General features: G+C 46.3%; 1 protein-coding gene across 2 annotated transcripts in view; it reads right to left on the bottom strand.

Moving 5' to 3' along the window:
- LOC106587983 (tumor protein p53-inducible protein 11) overlaps window positions 1–3,188 on the bottom strand; it is a 71,057-nt gene extending 67,869 nt beyond the window's left edge. Inside the window, exons 1-2 of one of the 2 annotated variants that reach the window (XM_045708331.1) lie at window positions 3,083–3,185; window positions 2,575–2,609 (exon numbers count right to left, since the gene is read on the bottom strand). The gene's annotated coding sequence lies outside the window, so the exon portion shown is untranslated. Of the gene's footprint in view, window positions 1–2,574; window positions 2,610–3,082 lie in introns of both variants that reach the window. The other variant, XM_045708332.1, reaches the window with a different exon arrangement.
- Between the last annotated feature and the right edge of the window lie 9,049 nt (window positions 3,189–12,237).

Below are 12,237 nucleotides of genomic sequence, written 5' to 3'. Positions count from 1 at the left end.
TAAAGCCCTGAACAGTGAGGGTGAACAGCAGAGAGAGCTATAAAGCCCTGAACAGTGAGGGTGAACAGCAGAGAGAGCTATAAAGCCCTGAACAGAGAGGGTAAACAACAGAGAGAGCTATAAAGCCCTGAACAGTGAGGGTGAACAGCAGAGAGAGAGAGAGCTATAAAGCCCTGAACAGTGAGGGTAAACAACAGAGAGAGCTATAAAGCCCTGAACAGTGAGGGTGAACAGCAGAGAGAGAGAGAGCTATAAAGCCCTGAACAGTGAGGGTGAACAGCAGAGAGAGCTATAAAGCCCTGAACAGTGAGGGTAAACAGCAGAGAGAGAGAGAGCTATAAAGCCCTGAACAGTGAGGGTAAACAGCAGAGAGAGAGAGAGCTATAAAGCCCTGAACAGTGAGAGTAAACAGCAGAGAGAGAGAGAGCTATAAAGCCCTGAACAGTGAGGGTGAACAGCACAGAGAGCTATAAAGCCCTGAACAGTGAGGGTGAACAGCAGAGAGAGCTATAAAGCCCTGAACAGTGAGGGTGAACAGCAGAGAGAGAGCTATAAAGCCCTGAACAGTGAGGGTGAACAGCAGAGAGAGCTATAAAGCCCTGAACAGTGAGGGTAAACAGCAGAGAGAGCTATAAAGCCCTGAACAGAGAGGGTGAACAGCAGAGAGAGAGAGAGCTATAAAGCCCTGAACAGTGAGGGTGAACAGCAGAGAGAGCTATAAAGCCCTGAACAGTGAGGGTGAACAGCAGAGAGAGAGCTATAAAGCCCTGAACAGTGAGGGTGAACAGCAGAGAGAGAGCTATAAAGCCCTGAACAGTGAGGGTGAACAGCAGAGAGAGAGCTATAAAGCCCTGAACAGTGAGGGTAAACAGCAGAGAGAGAGAGAGCTATAAAGCCCTGAACAGTGAGAGTAAACAGCAGAGAGAGAGAGAGCTATAAAGCCCTGAACAGTGAGGGTGAACAGCACAGAGAGCTATAAAGCCCTGAACAGTGAGGGTGAACAGCAGAGAGAGCTATAAAGCCCTGAACAGTGAGGGTGAACAGCAGAGAGAGAGCTATAAAGCCCTGAACAGTGAGGGTGAACAGCAGAGAGAGCTATAAAGCCCTGAACAGTGAGGGTAAACAGCAGAGAGAGCTATAAAGCCCTGAACAGAGAGGGTGAACAGCAGAGAGAGAGAGAGAGCTATAAAGCCCTGAACAGTGAGGGTGAACAGCAGAGAGAGCTATAAAGCCCTGAACAGTGAGGGTGAACAGCAGAGAGAGAGCTATAAAGCCCTGAACAGTGAGGGTGAACAGCAGAGAGAGAGCTATAAAGCCCTGAACAGTGAGGGTGAACAGCAGAGAGAGAGCTATAAAGCCCTGTACAGTGAGGGTAAAAGGCATAGAGAGAGATAAAGCCCTGAACAATGGGGGATAATGTAGTATGACTTCACTCCCAGTCACAGTAACAGCCAGTCTCACAAAAGGGACATTGATTTGAGATGTACCCAATGAAAGGACTCAGCTCAGCATGGTCCAACAGTAGCCTACACTGTGACAATCTCAGAAGGTGCAACTGTTTCTATGCGTACCAAATGGAACAATATTCCCTATATAGGACACTACTTTAGACCAGAGCCCTATTCCCTATATAGTGGTACTACTATAGACCAGAGCCCTATTCCCTATATAGTGGTACTACTATAGACCAGAGCCCTATTCCCTATATAGTGGTACTACTATAGACCAGAGCCCTATTCCCTATATAGTGGTACTACTATAGACCAGAGCCCTATTCCCTATATAGTGGTACTACTATAGACCAGAGCCCTATTCCCTATATAGTGGTACTACTATAGACCAGAGCCCTATTCCCTATATAGTGGTACTACTATAGACCAGAACCCTATTCCCTATATAGTGGTACTACTATAGACCAGAGCTCTCACTACCTGACTAAAAGGAGAGGCACAACTCACTACCTGACTAAAAGGAGAGGCACAACTCACCACCTGACTAAAAGGAATCCACGGATTACGGTACATACTTTTGCGCGCAAAATCCTCGTCATACCTGAACAGCAGACATTTTGAACATACATGCAATAGTTCATTGGATCAGTCTAAAACGTTGCACATACACTGCTGCTATCTAGTGGCCAAAGTCTAAATTGCGCCTGGGCTGGAACAATACATTATGGCCTTTCTCTTGCATTTCAAAGATGGTACAAAAAAAAAAAAAAACTTATGTTTTTTTTCTTTGTATTATCTTTTACCAGATCTAATGTGTTATATTCTACTATATTCATTTCACATTTCCACAAACTTCAAAGTGTTTCCTTTCAAATGGTATGAAGAATATGCCTATCCTTGTTTCAGGTCCTGAGCTACAGGTAGTTAGATTTGGGTTATGTCATTTTAGAAGAAAATTGAAAGAAAGGTGCGGATGCTGGGTTAATGTATATGATATTATGTGATGACTGTATAGTGTTAATGTATAGGCAGCTGTCCAACATCATTGGATGTGGATGAGAGGAGGACGACAAGGAGGAGGCAGAGGACGACAAGGAGGAGGAGGATCACAAGGAGGACATACCACATTAACCCGGAGCTATCTGCCTCCTGGATGTTCTAAGACAAGTGGGAAAGAGAACAATTCAGGCTGCGTAGTCTGGTGTAGTAAAGAGTAGACGCTTCTTTCTCCATAGTAAGAATTAGCCATACAATTACAGGGCAACAGAAAACAAGTGTACTGTATCCTACACATGGGGGACAACAGCCAAATGCGGATGAAAAGCTAAATAACATGTTGAAATCAATGAAAACATAACAAATATATTTTCTCTGTCATATTTAGGAGGATTTGATATATATTTACAAGTTGTTCAATGCGTAAATGCAATCATTTAGCCCATGTCGCCCAGTCTGTATGAAAGTTAAGTCATGTGTGCAATAATACAACATTGTTTACATAAATCTTCAGTCCACTGCACTCGTGTCTATAAATGAAACGTTTCATAAAATAACGTACCCACAATAACACCACGAACACCTACTCTATTTAAAAAAAAGTTGTAAACGTAGTTGTTTTTCGAGCGCCTTACCTTGTTGACAATGAACTTTCCTTAGAATTGTTTAAAAATCCAAGGCAGTGTGTCTCTCACTAATCACGCTGACTCCAGTCCCCAACAGAATCCAACACATTTACCGTAAAGGTATGACAAGAGGATTCCCCGCGCAAACGGATGTACCGTAATCCGTGGACTACACAACGCCTTCAAATAATTATTGATTGACAGGTTGAATAAATGCCATATATTTCATGAATCCATGTAGTCCATTTTAGTTTTTAATCTAAATATTTACAGTTATAATACAGAAATAATAGTACAGGTATATGCAATATATAGAGCTTATTTTACACAAAATATATTTTTAACATTGCTATGAATAACATATACAATATTATAGCTCGTTTTTTCAGTTCGCTGCTGCTAGCAACAGGAAAGAGCTGCAACAAACACTCAAACTGGACAGTTTTATCTCAATCTCTTCAATTCAAAGACTCCAATCATGGACACTCATAATGACAGTTGTGGCTGCTTTGTGTGATGTATTGTTGTCTCTACCTTCTTTCCCTTTGTGCCGTTGTCTGTGCCCAACAATGTTTGTACCCTGTTTTGTGTTGCTACCATGCTGTGTTGTCATGTGTTGCTGCCTTGCTATGTTGTTGTCTTAGGTCTCTCTTTAAGTAGTGTTGTCTCTATTGTTGTGATGTGTGTTTTGTCCAATATATATATATAATAATTTTTTTTAAATTGTATTTATTTATTTTATCCCAGCCCCGGTCCCGCAGGAGGCCTTTTGCCTTTTGGTAGGCCGTCATTGTAAATAAGAATTTGTTCTTAACTGACTTGCCTAGTTAAATAAAGGTTAAATAAATAAAATAGCTCGTGGGGGAAAATTGATGTTGAGTGTGAGTGAGAAAGGGAAGGTACAAATATATATAATAGATACCATAGATATAATATACAATATAGACAATAGATAAAATATGCGATATAGATATAGACAATATATATAATAGATACAATATAGACAATAGCGATAATATACGATATAGACAATAGATATAATATACGATATAGATATAGACAATATATACAATATAGACAATAGATATAATATACGATATAGATATAGACAATATAGACAATATATACAATATAGACAATAGATATAATATACGATATAGATATAGACAATAGATATAGACAATAGATATAATTTACAATATAGATATAGACAATATATACAATAGATATAGACAATAGATATAATTTACGATATAGATATAGACAATATATACAATAGATATATAGATATAATATTCGATTTACACTACCAGTCAAAAGTTTTAGAACACCTACTCAAGGGTTTTTCTTTATTTTTACATTGTAGAATAATAGTGAAAACATCACAACTATGAAATAACACATATGGAATCATGGTCCCAGGGTCCCAAGCTTGGTGATGAGCTTGGAGGGGACTATGGTATTGAACGCTGAGCTGTAGTCAATGAACAACATTCTCACATAGGTATTCCTCTTATCTAGGTGGGTGAAGGGCAGTGTGGAGTTGCAACTGAGATTGTGTTGTCTATGAATCTGTTGGGGCGGTATGCAAATTGGAGTGGGTCTAGGGTATCCGGGATGATGGAGTTGATGTGTGCCATAACCAGGCTTTCAAAGCACTTCCTGATTACAGATTGTGAGTGCTACAGGGCTGTAGTCATTGTGGCAGGAATGAGGGTGGTCAGCTTGAGGATGTGGGGATTACAGACTGGGACAAGGACAGGTTGAAAATGAACATGAATATGCCTGCCAGCTGTTTTCTTCTCATGCTCTGAAAACGCGCCCTAGGATACCGTCCGGCCTCGCGGCCTCGTGAGTGTTGACCTGATTAAAGACTTAGGACACGTCGGCCTCTGAGAGTGAGATCACCCAGTCCCCCGGGTCGGCCCCGGGGAAGCCCTCATGCACAGTTCTGTGTTTTTTTTTGTCAAAGTGTGCATAAAATTAGTCTGGTAGAGAAGCATTTTGGTAGATTACGGCTGGGTCTTCCTTTGAATTCCGTAATGGACTGTAGCCCCTGCCACATGCGTCGGGCATCAGAGCCTGTATAATAGGATTCCACCCTTGTTCCTATACTGTCCTTTTGCTTGTTTGATGGCTTTGCGGAGGACGTAGCGGGACTTCTTGTACCTGTTCGTATCTTCAGCTGTAGCCTCTGGGTTGGCTGCGATAGCCCTGTGTGCAGTAGCCTTGTCCCTTTAGCTTTTAGCGCAAACCTCTGTGTTAATGCAAAGCTTTTGACTGGGGAAACAGCAAACCTTGACTTTGGGGACAACGTCGGGATGCATATCCTAATGAAGCTCTCTATCGGCAGAGTCACAGACCATATTCCAGTCAGCTCTAGCAAAGCAGTCCTGTAGCGTAACCTCCGATTCAGAGGACCATTTCTCTACGGAACATGTCACGGGTACTTCCTGTTTGAGCTTTTGCTTGTAGACAGGAAGCAGGAGACATGGTCATGATCTAATTTGCCCATGGGGAGACGAGGGAGGGTCTAACAGGACTTTATCGTCTCTAGAGGCGTTGGAGACGAGGGAGGGTCTAACAGGACTTTATCGTCCCTAGAGGCGTTGCAGACGAGGGAGGGTCTAACAGGACTTTATCGTCTCTAGAGGCGTTGGAGACGAGGGAGGGTCTAACAGGACTTTATCGTCCCTAGAGGCGTTGGAGACGAGGGAGGGTCTAACAGGACTTTATCGTCCCTAGAGGCGTTGGAGACGAGGGAGGGTCTAACAGGACTTTATCGTCCCTAGAGGCGTTGGAGACGAGGGAGGGTCTAACAGGACTTTATCGTCCCTAGAGGCGTTGGAGACGAGGGAGGGTCTAACAGGACTTTATCGTCTCTAGAGGCGTTGCAGACGAGGGAGGGTCTAACAGGACTTTATCGTCCCTAGAGGCGTTGGAGACGAGGGAGGGTCTAACAGGACTTTATCGTCCCTAGAGGCGTTGGAGACGAGGGAGGGTCTAACAGGACTTTATCGTCCCTAGAGGCGTTGGAGACGAGGGAGGGTCTAACAGGACTTTATCGTCCCTAGAGGCGTTGGAGACGAGGGAGGGTCTAACAGGACTTTATCGTCTCTAGAGGCGTTGGAGACGAGGGAGGGTCTAACAGGACTTTATCGTCTCTAGAGGCGTTGGAGACGAGGGAGGGTCTAACAGGACTTTATCGTCCCTAGAGGCGTTGGAGACGAGGGAGGGTCTAACAGGACTTTATCGTCCCTAGAGGCGTTGGAGACGAGGGGAGGGTCTAACAGGACTTTATCGTCCCTAGAGGCGTTGGAGACGAGGGAGGGTCTAACAGGACTTTATCGTCCCTAGAGGCGTTGGAGACGAGGGAGGGTCTAACAGGACTTTATCGTCCCTAGAGGCGTTGGAGACGAAGGGAGGGTCTAACAGGACTTTATCGTCTCTAGAGGCGTTGGAGACGAGGGGAGGGTCTAACAGGACTTTATCGTCCCTAGAGGCGTTGGAGACGAGGGAGGGTCTAACAGGACTTTATCGTCCCTAGAGGCGTTGGAGACGAGGGAGGGTCTAACAGGACTTTATCGTCTCTAGAGGCGTTGCAGACGAGGGAGGGTCTAACAGGACTTTATCGTCCCTAGAGGCATTGCAGACGAGGGAGGGTCTAACAGTGGTCTACGATTTATTGCCCCTAGAGGCGTTGGAGACGTGTCCATGGAAGTTGGGCATCACATGTCTGACGTGCAATTAAAATCACCAGCAACAAGGAAAACAGCCTCCAGGTGCATGGTTTCCTGCTTGTTTCTAGCCTTAGGCAGGCAGGCAGGCAGGCAGGCAGGCAGGCAGGCAGGCAGGCAGGCAGGCAGGCAGGCAGGCAGGCAGGCAGGCAGGCAGCAAGAGGATATTGGACAGAATACAAGAGTGGGTGAAGTAAATCTATTTGCTTAATTTGCCCAGCTGCATCTTTACACTTCACAATAATTCTACACAGGTAATTTACCAGCACTCTCCCCATGGATGAGTTCTGACAAGCAGAGACTTGTGTTTGTTTTTATTGTGTGTGTGTGTGTGTGTGTGTGTGTGTGTGTGTGTATCCTCTAGGAGATGCACTGTGATTTGAGTAGCCCCTCTTAATTGCATTTCAATGATCGTCTGTGTCCCAAATGGCACCCTATTCCCTATATAGTGGTACTACTATAGACCAGAGCCCTATTCCCTATATAGTGGTACTACTATAGACCAGAGCCCTATTCACTATATAGTGGTACTACTATAGACCAGAGCCCTATTCCCTATATAGTGGTACTACTATAGACCAGAGCCCTATTCCCTATATAGTGGTACTACTATAGACCAGAGCCCTATTCCCTATATAGTGCACTACTATAGACCAGAGCCCTATTCCCTATATAGTGGTACTACTATAGACCAGAGCCCTATTCCCTATATAGTGGTACTACTATAGACCAGAGTCCTATTCCCTATATAGTGGTACTACTATAGACCAGAGCCCTATTCCCTATATAGTGGTACTACTATAGACCAGAGCCCTATTCCCTATATAGTGGTACTACTATAGACCAGAGCCCTATTCCCTATATAGTGGTACTACTATAGACCAGAGTCCTATTCCCTATATAGTGGTACTACTATAGACCAGAGCCCTATTCCCTATATAGTGGTACTACTATAGACCAGAGTCCTATTCCCTATATAGTGCACTACTTTAGACCAGAAGCAGTGCACTACATAGGGAATAGGGTGCCATTTGGGAAGCACCCCCACTGGGTCATCTGTAGGGGAAATATGAGTTGCTGTTTTAAACCCATAGATGTTAAAATGTGATTTGTCACATGCGCCAAATACAACAGGTGTAGACTTCATCGCTGTCATGTTCCAGGCAATGATTTTTCACTTCTCAATTATCCAGCGTTGGTGATGGAATTCCCACTGGAGCCTCTTCTTCTTCTTGTTTTTAGCTGATAGGAACCCGGTGTGGTCGTCTGCTGCAATAGCCAATCCCTGACGAGGATCGACGAGTTGTGCGTTCCGAGACGTCATTCTACACATCACTCTGTGTACTACGCCGTTGTTTGTCTGTTTGTGGCTCGCCTGTCAGCCTGCACCATTCCTGCCATTCTCCTTCCACCTCTCTCATCAACGAGCTGTTTTCACCCACAGGACTGCTGCTGACTGGATGCTTTTGGTTTGTTGCTCACCATTCTGGGTAAAACCCTGGAAACTGTCGTGCGTGAAAAGCCCAGGAAGGCGGATGTTTCTGAGACACTGGATCCGTCACGCCTGGCACCGACGATCGTACCACACTCAGAGTCGCTTAGGTCACTCCTTTTGTCCAAAACTGTAACTGAATGCCTCAATGCCTGTCTGCCTGCTTTATATAGCAAGCCACGTCAACGTGACTCACCCTCTGGAGGAGCGATCCGTTTTCTTGAAGGGGGGGGGGGTGTACCTAATAAACTGCTCAGTGAGTGTACTGTAGGTAGGGGTTAAAGGGACTAGGCAATCAGGATAGATAATAAACAGAGTAGCTGCAGCGTGAAGAGTGTGAAAGAGTGTGTGTGTGTGGGGCGTCAAAATACGTGTGTGTGTTTTGTGTAAATGAGCGTATGTAGTGGATGTGTGTGTGAGTGTCAGTGTAGTGTGTGTGAGTGTCAGTGTAGTGTGTGTGAGTGTCAGTGTAGTGTGTGTGAGTGTCAGTGTAGTGTGTGTGAGTGTCAGTGTAGTATGTGCGAGTGTCAGTGTAGTATGTGTGAGTGTGTGCATCGAGCCGGTGGAAGACCAGCCTGGGGGGCGGCCCCTCAGGAAGTCCAGAATCCAGTTGCAGTCCCCAGGGTCCTTAGAGGGAGGTGTTCAGTCTTCAGGGTCCTTGGTGGGAGGTGTTCAGTCCCAGGGTCCTTAGAGGGAGGTGTTCAGTCCCCAGGGTCCTTAGAGGGAGGTGTTCAGTCCCCAGGGTCCTTAGAGGGAGGTGTTCAGTCCCAGGGTCCTTAGCTTAGTGATGAGCTTGGAGGGTACTAAGGTGTTGAAAGCTGAACTGTAGTCAATGAACAGCATTCTCACGTAGGTGTTCCTTTTGTCCAGGTGGGAAATGGCAGTGTAGAGTTGTGGCAGGTTGGGAAATGGCAGTGTAGAGTTGTGGCAGGTTGGGTAATGGCAGTGTAGAGTTGTGGCAGGTTGGGAAATGGCAGTGTAGAGTTGGGGCAGGTTGGGAAATGGCAGTGTAGAGTTGGGGCAGGTTGGGAAATGGCAGTGTAGAGTTGTGGCAGGTTGGGAAATGGCAGTGTAGAGTTGTGGCAGGTTGGGTAATGGCAGTGTAGAGTTGTGGCAGGTTGGGAAATGGCAGTGTAGAGTTGTGGCAGGTTGGGAAATGGCAGTGTAGAGTTGTGGCAGGTTGGGAAATGGCAGTGTAGAGTTGTGGCAGGTTGGGAAATGGCAGTGTAGAGTTGTGGCAGGTTGGGAAATGGCAGTGTAGAGTTGTGGCAGGTTGGGAAATGGCAGTGTAGAGTTGTGGCAGGTTGGGAAATGGCAGTGTAGAGTTGTGGCAGGTTGGGAAATGGCAGTGTAGAGTTGTGGCAGGTTGGGAAATGGCAGTGTAGAGTTGTGGCAGGTTGGGAAATGGCAGTGTAGAGTTGTGGCAGGTTGGGTAATGGCAGTGTAGAGTTGTGGCAGGTTGGGAAATGGCAGTGTAGAGTTGTGGCAGGTTGGGAAATGGCAGTGTAGAGTTGTGGCAGGTTGGGAAATGGCAGTGTAGAGTTGGGGCAGGTTGGGAAATGGCAGTGTAGAGTTGGGGCAGGTTGGGAAATGGCAGTGTAGAGCTGTGGCAGGTTGGGAAATGGCAGTGTAGAGTTGGGGCAGGTTGGGAAATGGCAGTGTAGAGTTGTGGCAGGTTGGGAAATGGCAGTGTAGAGTTGTGGCAGGTTGGGAAATGGCAGTGTAGAGTTGGGGCAGGTTGGGAAATGGCAGTGTAGAGTTGGGGCAGGTTGGGAAATGGCAGTGTAGAGTTGGGGCAGGTTGGGTAATGGCAGTGTAGAGTTGTGGCAGGTTGGGAAATGGCAGTGTAGAGTTGTGGCTGTGGGTAGTCATGACATTTTGTCAGCCGGTTATTGTCATGCCCCTCTCACGGTAAATCATTTACCATTAATTAAAATAAACACGTTTAGCATCTCCAGGCCTCCATGCATACAAGCCACTGATTCACCCCTATGGAACATCTACATTTAAAAAAGTATAATAAATCAATGTAATACACACCATCACAATAAATCCATGATTTATTTTAGTCAGGTCTAAAGGAACATTATGATATGAAGAGAATGTATTTCAGAAGAACAGAATATGAGTTGGCCTTCTGTATGTTACCTGGCTATACTCCATGCCATAGGCTGTAGGCTGACAAGATATACTTATAAGTCCTGTGCCATTATTTTACTGTACTTCCACCGGCACAGTAGTAGTTCTCTGTGTAGTTGAGTGTCAGAAGATGGGATGACCAGGGAGTAGTTCTCTGTGTAGTTGAGTGTCAGAAGATGGGATGACCAGGGAGTAGTTCTCTGTGTCGTTGAGTGTCAGAAGATGGGATGACCAGGGAGTAGTTCTCTGTGTTGTTGAGTGTCAGAAGATGGGAGGACCAGGGAGTAGTTCTCTGTGTCGTTGAGTGTCAGAAGATGGGATGACCAGGGAGTAGTTCTCTGTGTAGTTGAGTGTCAGAAGATGGGATGACCAGGGAGTAGTTCTCTGTGTCGTTGAGTGTCAGAAGATGGGAGGACCAGGGAGTAGTTCTCTGTGTAGTTGGGTGTCAGAAGATGGGAGGACCAGGGAGTAGTTCTCTATGTAGTTGAGTGTCAGAAGATGGGATGACCAGGGAGTAGTTCTCTGTGTAGTTGAGTGTCAGAAGATGGGATGACCAGGGAGTAGTTCTCTGAGTATATCCTTGTCTGGACGGATGGTTCTGATATCCTGGTCCGGACAGATGGTTCTGATATCCTGGTCTGGACGGATGGTTCTGATATCCTGGTCTGGACGGATGGTTCTGATATCCTGGTCTGGACGGATGGTTCTGATATCCTGGTCTGGATGGATGGTTCTGATCTGAACAGCCAGTAGAATGCTGAGCGTTATGACCCAAGCCATTCTACTCAGAGATGTCTGTCTGCTGGTAACACACGTCTATCTCTGCTTCTGTTTAAGCTATAACACATACAAGCCAGTGGATGTTATATGAATGCTTCCTGTGACCTTTCCACCTTGAAAATGTAGTTGATCTACTCTATTCATCTGTTCTCCTCTGAGATGATGACAAATTGATGTTTTTTTTTTTTACTTTGATGATTCTGTATCTACTGCTGGGTAAAGGCCATTTATTTGATTCAGTGTTCCTCTGTGTTAATCTGTTTTATTACATTTTACAAAGAAACATCTGCCGACGGTTTCCTCCAACCATTATTTTTACAGGTTACTCCACAGGGAGGGAGGGAGGGAGGGAGGGAGGGTTAAGAGACAGGGAGGGAGGGAGGGAGGGTGGGTTAAGAGACTGAGAGGGAGGGAGGGAGGGAGGGTTAAGAGACTGAGAGGGAGGGAGGGAGGGAGGGTTAAGAGACAGGGAGGGAGGGAGGGTTAAGAGACAGGGAGGGAGGGAGGGTTAAGAGACTGAGGGAGGGAGGGAGGGAGGGTTAAGAGACAGGGAGGGAGGGAGGGAGGGTTAAGAGACAGGGAGGGAGGGAGGGAGGGAGGGTTAAGAGACAGGGAGGGAGGGAGGGAGGGTTAAGAGACAGGGAGGGAGGGAAGGAGGGTTAAGAGACAGGGAGGGAGGGAGGGAGGGTTAAGAGACAGGGAGGGAGGGGAGGGAGGGAGGGTTAAGAGACAGGGAGGGAGGGAGGGAGGGTTAAGAGACAGGGAGGGAGGGAAGGAGGGTTAAGAGACAGGGAGGGAGGGAGGGAGGGTTAAGAGACAGGGAGGGAGGGAAGGAGGGTTAAGAGACAGGGAGGGAGGGAGGGAGGGAGGGAGGGAGGGTTAAGAGACAGGGAGGGAGGGAGGGAGGGAGGGTTAAGAGACAGGGAGGGAGGGAGGGAGGGAGGGTTAAGAGACAGGGAGGGAGGGAGGGAGGGAGGGTTAAGAGACAGGGAGGGAGGGAGGGAGGGAGGGTTAAG

This window comes from Salmo salar, chromosome ssa26 (genome assembly GCF_905237065.1).
Source record: "Salmo salar chromosome ssa26, Ssal_v3.1, whole genome shotgun sequence".
NCBI classification, from domain to species: Eukaryota; Metazoa; Chordata; class Actinopteri; order Salmoniformes; family Salmonidae; genus Salmo; species Salmo salar.
Note: the sequence above shows the minus strand (reverse complement) of the source record. Positions and strands in the feature narration are given on the sequence as shown.